Source organism: Labrus mixtus, unplaced genomic scaffold, assembly GCF_963584025.1.
Source record: "Labrus mixtus unplaced genomic scaffold, fLabMix1.1 SCAFFOLD_62, whole genome shotgun sequence".
Taxonomy (NCBI): domain Eukaryota; kingdom Metazoa; phylum Chordata; class Actinopteri; order Labriformes; family Labridae; genus Labrus; species Labrus mixtus.
Window position 1 is genome coordinate 292,501 of NW_026870147.1, and position 5,000 is coordinate 297,500.

The 5,000-nt window shown below is 43.5% G+C and overlaps 14 non-coding genes and 4 pseudogenes across 14 annotated transcripts; all 18 read left to right on the forward strand.

Moving 5' to 3' along the window:
• The first annotated feature begins 40 nt into the window (after window positions 1-40).
• Window positions 41-149, forward strand: LOC132964191 (5S ribosomal RNA; annotated as a pseudogene).
• Window positions 150-272: 123 nt separating this feature from the next.
• LOC132964334 (5S ribosomal RNA) lies at window positions 273-391 on the forward strand. Its single transcript, XR_009669318.1, has one exon. It is a non-coding gene; the product is annotated as a 5S ribosomal RNA (ribosomal RNA).
• Window positions 392-510: 119 nt separating this feature from the next.
• On the forward strand, window positions 511-629 carry LOC132964151 (5S ribosomal RNA). Its single transcript, XR_009669190.1, has one exon. It is a non-coding gene; the product is annotated as a 5S ribosomal RNA (ribosomal RNA).
• Window positions 630-751: 122 nt separating this feature from the next.
• On the forward strand, window positions 752-870 carry LOC132964463 (5S ribosomal RNA). Its single transcript, XR_009669439.1, has one exon. It is a non-coding gene; the product is annotated as a 5S ribosomal RNA (ribosomal RNA).
• Window positions 871-989: 119 nt separating this feature from the next.
• On the forward strand, window positions 990-1,108 carry LOC132964164 (5S ribosomal RNA). Its single transcript, XR_009669192.1, has one exon. It is a non-coding gene; the product is annotated as a 5S ribosomal RNA (ribosomal RNA).
• Window positions 1,109-1,230: 122 nt separating this feature from the next.
• Window positions 1,231-1,339, forward strand: LOC132964149 (5S ribosomal RNA; annotated as a pseudogene).
• A 121-nt stretch (window positions 1,340-1,460) lies between these two features.
• On the forward strand, window positions 1,461-1,579 carry LOC132964462 (5S ribosomal RNA). Its single transcript, XR_009669438.1, has one exon. It is a non-coding gene; the product is annotated as a 5S ribosomal RNA (ribosomal RNA).
• Window positions 1,580-1,933: 354 nt separating this feature from the next.
• On the forward strand, window positions 1,934-2,052 carry LOC132964335 (5S ribosomal RNA). The gene has a single exon (XR_009669319.1). It is a non-coding gene; the product is annotated as a 5S ribosomal RNA (ribosomal RNA).
• A 119-nt stretch (window positions 2,053-2,171) lies between these two features.
• Window positions 2,172-2,290, forward strand: LOC132964175 (5S ribosomal RNA). The gene has a single exon (XR_009669193.1). It is a non-coding gene; the product is annotated as a 5S ribosomal RNA (ribosomal RNA).
• Window positions 2,291-2,412: 122 nt separating this feature from the next.
• On the forward strand, window positions 2,413-2,521 carry LOC132964150 (5S ribosomal RNA; annotated as a pseudogene).
• Window positions 2,522-2,642: 121 nt separating this feature from the next.
• Window positions 2,643-2,761, forward strand: LOC132964243 (5S ribosomal RNA). Its single transcript, XR_009669232.1, has one exon. It is a non-coding gene; the product is annotated as a 5S ribosomal RNA (ribosomal RNA).
• A 354-nt stretch (window positions 2,762-3,115) lies between these two features.
• LOC132964336 (5S ribosomal RNA) lies at window positions 3,116-3,234 on the forward strand. The gene has a single exon (XR_009669320.1). It is a non-coding gene; the product is annotated as a 5S ribosomal RNA (ribosomal RNA).
• A 119-nt stretch (window positions 3,235-3,353) lies between these two features.
• LOC132964429 (5S ribosomal RNA) lies at window positions 3,354-3,472 on the forward strand. Its single transcript, XR_009669407.1, has one exon. It is a non-coding gene; the product is annotated as a 5S ribosomal RNA (ribosomal RNA).
• Window positions 3,473-3,823: 351 nt separating this feature from the next.
• Window positions 3,824-3,932, forward strand: LOC132964192 (5S ribosomal RNA; annotated as a pseudogene).
• Window positions 3,933-4,055: 123 nt separating this feature from the next.
• On the forward strand, window positions 4,056-4,174 carry LOC132964270 (5S ribosomal RNA). The gene has a single exon (XR_009669258.1). It is a non-coding gene; the product is annotated as a 5S ribosomal RNA (ribosomal RNA).
• Window positions 4,175-4,293: 119 nt separating this feature from the next.
• Window positions 4,294-4,412, forward strand: LOC132964402 (5S ribosomal RNA). The gene has a single exon (XR_009669382.1). It is a non-coding gene; the product is annotated as a 5S ribosomal RNA (ribosomal RNA).
• Window positions 4,413-4,532: 120 nt separating this feature from the next.
• On the forward strand, window positions 4,533-4,651 carry LOC132964312 (5S ribosomal RNA). The gene has a single exon (XR_009669296.1). It is a non-coding gene; the product is annotated as a 5S ribosomal RNA (ribosomal RNA).
• Window positions 4,652-4,771: 120 nt separating this feature from the next.
• Window positions 4,772-4,890, forward strand: LOC132964498 (5S ribosomal RNA). The gene has a single exon (XR_009669473.1). It is a non-coding gene; the product is annotated as a 5S ribosomal RNA (ribosomal RNA).
• Window positions 4,891-5,000: the final 110 nt, after the last annotated feature.

Below are 5,000 nucleotides of genomic sequence, written 5' to 3' on the forward strand. Positions count from 1 at the left end.
CATGACATCTTTAAAAGGCCCCTTTCTGCACACAATAATGGCTTACGGCAAAACCACCCTGAACTCGTCCGATCTTGGAAGCTAAGCAGGTTCGGGCCTGGTTAGTACTTGGATGGGAGACCGCCTGGGAATACCAGACGCTGTAAGCTTTTTTTATTTTTTTGATCATATGTTTTTTTTTTATCATAGAGAGACATATTCACATGTCCAAAAATTCAACAAGAATCAAGGGCATGACATCTTTAAAAGGCCCCTGTCTGCAGACAATAATGGCTTACGGCCATACCACCCTGAACACGCCCGATCTCGTTCGATCTCAGAAGCTAAGCAGGGTCGGGCCTGGTTAGTACTTGGATGGGAGACCGCCTGGGAATACCAGGTGCTGTAAGCTTTTTCATTTTTTTGATCATGTTTTTTTTTATCATATAGAGACATATTCACATGTCCAAAAATTCAGCCAGAATCAAGGGCATGACATATTTAAAAGGCCCCTGTCTGCACACAATAATTGCTTACGGCCATACCACCCTGAACACGCCTGATCTCGTCCGATCTCGGAAGCTAAGCAGGGTCGGGCCTGGTTAGTACTTGGATGGGAGACCGCCTGGGAATACCAGGTGCTGTAAGCTTTTTCATTTTTTTGATCATATGTTTTTTTTTTATCATAGAGAGACATATTCACATGTCCAAAAATTCAGCCAGAATCAAGGGCATGACATCTTTAAAAGGCCCCTGTCTGCAGACAATAATGGCTTACGGCCATACCACCCTCAACACGCCCGATCTCGTTCGATCTCAGAAGCTAAGCAGGGTTGGGCCTGGTTAGTACTTGGATGGGAGACCGCCTGGGAATACCAGGTGCTGTAAGCTTTTTCATTTTTTTGATCATGTTTTTTTTTATCATATAGAGACATATTCACATGTCCAAAAATTCAGCCAGAATCAAGGGCATGACATATTTAAAAGGCCCCTGTCTGCACACAATAATGGCTTACGGCCATACCACCCTGAACACGCCTGATCTCGTCCGATCTCGGAAGCTAAGCAGGGTCGGGCCTGGTTAGTACTTGGATGGGAGACCGCCTGGGAATACCAGGTGCTGTAAGCTTTTTCATTTTTTTGATCATATGTTTTTTTTTTATCATATAGAGACATATTCACATGTCCAAAAATTCAGCCAGAATCAAGGGCATGATATCTTTAAAAGGCCCCTTTCTGCACACAATAATGCCTTACGTCCATACCACCCTGAACACGCCCGATCTCAGAAGCAAAGCAGGGTCGGGCCTGGTTAATACTTGGATGGGAGACCGCCTAGGAATACCAGGTGCTGTAAGCTTTTTCATTTTTTTGATCATATGTTTTTTTTTATCATAGAGAGACATATTCACATGTCCAAAAATTCAGCCAGAATCAAGGGCATGACATCTTTAAAAGGCCCCTTTCTGCACACAATAATGGCTTACGGCCATACCACCCTGAACACGCCTGAGCTCGTCCGATCTCGGAAGCTAAGCAGGGTAGGGCCTGGTTAGTACTTGGATGGGAGACCGCCTGGGAATACCAGGTGCTGTAAGTTTTTTCATTTTTTTGATCATATGTTTTTTTTTTATCATATAGAGACATATTCACATGTCCAAAAATTCAGCCAGAATCAAGGGCATGACATCTTTAAAAGGCCCCTTTCTGCACACAATAATGGCTTAAGGACATACCACCCTGAACTTGTCCGATCTTGGAAGCTAAGCAGCGTCGGGCCTGGTTAGTACTTGGATGGGAGACCGCCTGGGAATACCAGACACTGTAAGCTTTTTTTATTTTTTTGATCATATTTTTTTTTTTTATCATAGAGAGACATATTCACATGTCCAAAAATTCAGCCAGAATCAAGGGCATGACATCTTTAAAAGGCCCCTGTCTGCAGACAATAATGGCTTACGGCCATACCACCCTGAACACGCCCGATCTCGTTCGATCTCAGAAGCTAAGCAGGGTCGGGCCTGGTTAGTACTTGGATGGGAGACCGCCTGGGAATACCAGGTGCTGTAAGCTTTTTCATTTTTTTGATCATGTTTTTTTTTATCATATAGAGACATATTCACATGTCCAAAAATTCAGCCAGAATCAAGGGCATGACATATTTAAAAGGCCCCTGTCTGCACACAATAATGGCTTACGGCCATACCACCCTGAACACGCCTGATCTCGTCCGATCTCGGAAGCTAAGCAGGGTCGGGCCTGGTTAGTACTTGGATGGGAGACCGCCTGGGAATACCAGGTGCTGTAAGCTTTTTCATTTTTTTGATCATATGTTTTTTTTTTATCATATAGAGACATATTCACATGTCCAAAAATTCAGCCAGAATCAAGGGCATGATATCTTTAAAAGGCCCCTTTCTGCACACAATAATGCCTTACGTCCATACCACCCTGAACACGCCCGATCTCAGAAGCAAAGCAGGGTCGGGCCTGGTTAATACTTGGATGGGAGACCGCCTAGGAATACCAGGTGCTGTAAGCTTTTTCATTTTTTTGATCATATGTTTTTTTTTATCATAGAGAGACATATTCACATGTCCAAAAATTCAGCCAGAATCAAGGGCATGACATCTTTAAAAGGCCCCTTTCTGCACACAATAATGGCTTACGGCCATACCACCCTGAACACGCCTGATCTCGTCCGATCTCGGAAGCTAAGCAGGGTAGGGCCTGGTTAGTACTTGGATGGGAGACCGCCTGGGAATACCAGGTGCTGTAAGTTTTTTCATTTTTTTGATCATATGTTTTTTTTTTATCATATAGAGACATATTCACATGTCCAAAAATTCAGCCAGAATCAAGGGAATGACATCTTTAAAAGGCCCCTTTCTGCACACAATAATGGCTTAAGGACATACCACCCTGAACTTGTCCGATCTTGGAAGCTAAGCAGCTTCGGTCCTGGTTAGTACTTGGATGGGAGACCGCCTGGGAATACCAGACACTGTAAGCTTTTTTTATTTTTTTGATCATATGTTTTTTTTTTATCATAGAGAGACATATTCACATGTCCAAAAATTCAGCCAGAATCAAGGGCATGACATCTTTAAAAGGCCCCTGTCTGCAGACAATAATGGCTTACGGCCATACCACCCTGAACACGCCCGATCTCGTTCGATCTCAGAAGCTAAGCAGGGTCGGGCCTGGTTAGTACTTGGATGGGAGACCGCCTGGGAATACCAGGTGCTGTAAGCTTTTTCATTTTTTTGATCATGTTTTTTTTTATCATATAGAGACATATTCACATGTCCAAAAATTCAGCCAGAATCAAGGGCATGACATCTTTAAAAGGCCCCTGTCTGCACACAATAATGGCTTACGGCCAAACCACCCTGAACATGCCTGATCTCGTCCGATCTCGGAAGCTAAGCAGGGTCGGGCCTGGTTAGTACTTGGATGGGAGACCGCCTGGGAATACCAGGTGCTGTAAGCTTTTTAATTTTTTTGATCATATGTTTTTTTTTTATCATATAGAGACATATTCACATGTCCAAAAATTCAGCCAGAATCAAGGGCATGATATCTTTAAAAGGCCCCTTTCTGCACACAATAATGCCTTACGTCCATACCACCCTGAACACGCCCAATCTCAGAAGCAAAGCAGGGTGGGGCCTGGTTAATACTTGGATGGGAGACCGCCTAGGAATACCAGGTGCTGTAAGCTTTTTCATTTTTTTGATCATATGTTTTTTTTATCATATAGAGACATATTCACATGTCCAAAAATTCAGCCAGAATCAAGGGCATGACATCTTTAAAAGGCCCCTTTCTGCACACAATAATGGCTTACGGCCAAACCACCCTGAACTCGTCCGATCTTTGAAGCTAAGCAGGGTCGGGCCTGGTTAGTACTTGGATGGGAGACCGCCTGGGAATACCAGACGCTGTATGCTTTTTTTATTTTTTTGATCATATGTTTTTTTTTTATCATAGAGAGACATATTCACATGTCCAAAAATTCAGCCAGAATCAAGGGCATGACATCTTTAAAAGGCCCCTGTCTGCAGACAATAATGGCTTACGGCCATACCACCCTGAACACGCCCGATCTCATTCGATCTCAGAAGCTAAGCAGGGTCGGGCCTGGTTAGTACTTGGATGGGAGACCGCCTGGGAATACCAGGTGCTGTAAGCTTTTTCATTTTTTTGATCATGTTTTTTTTTATCATATAGAGACATATTCACATGTCCAAAAATTCAGCCAGAATCAAGGGCATGACATCTTTAAAAGGCCCCTTTCTGCACACAATAATGGCTTACGGCCATACCACTCTGAACACGCCCGATCTCGTCCGATCTCGGAAGCTATGCAGGGTCGGGCCTGGTTAGTACTTGGATGGGAGACCGCCTGGGAATACCAGGTGCTGTAAGCTTTTTCATTTTTTTGATCATATGTTTTTTTTATCATATAGAGACATATTCACATGTCCAAAAATTCAGCCAGAATCAAGGGCATGACATCTTTAAAAGGCCCCTTTCTGCACACAATAATGGCTTACGGCCATACCACCCTGAACACGCCCGATCTCGTCCGATCTCGGAAGCTATGCAGGGTCGGGCCTGGTTAGTACTTGGATGGGAGACCGCCTGGGAATACCAGGTGCTGTAAGCTTTTTCATTTTTTTGATCATATGTTTTTTTTATCATATAGAGACATATTCACATGTCCAAAAATTCAGCCAGAATCAAGGGCATGACATCTTTAAAAGGCCCCTCTCTGCACACAATAATGGCTTACGGCCATACCACCCTGAACACGCCTGATCTCGTCCGATCTCGGAAGCTAAGCAGGGTAGGGCCTGGTTAGTACTTGGATGGGAGACCGCATGGGAATACCAGATGCTGTAAGTTTTTTCATTTTTTTGATCATATGTTTTTTTTTTATCATATAGAGACATATTCACATGTCCAAAAATTCAGCCAGAATCAAGGGCATGACATCTTTAAAAGGCCCCTTTCTG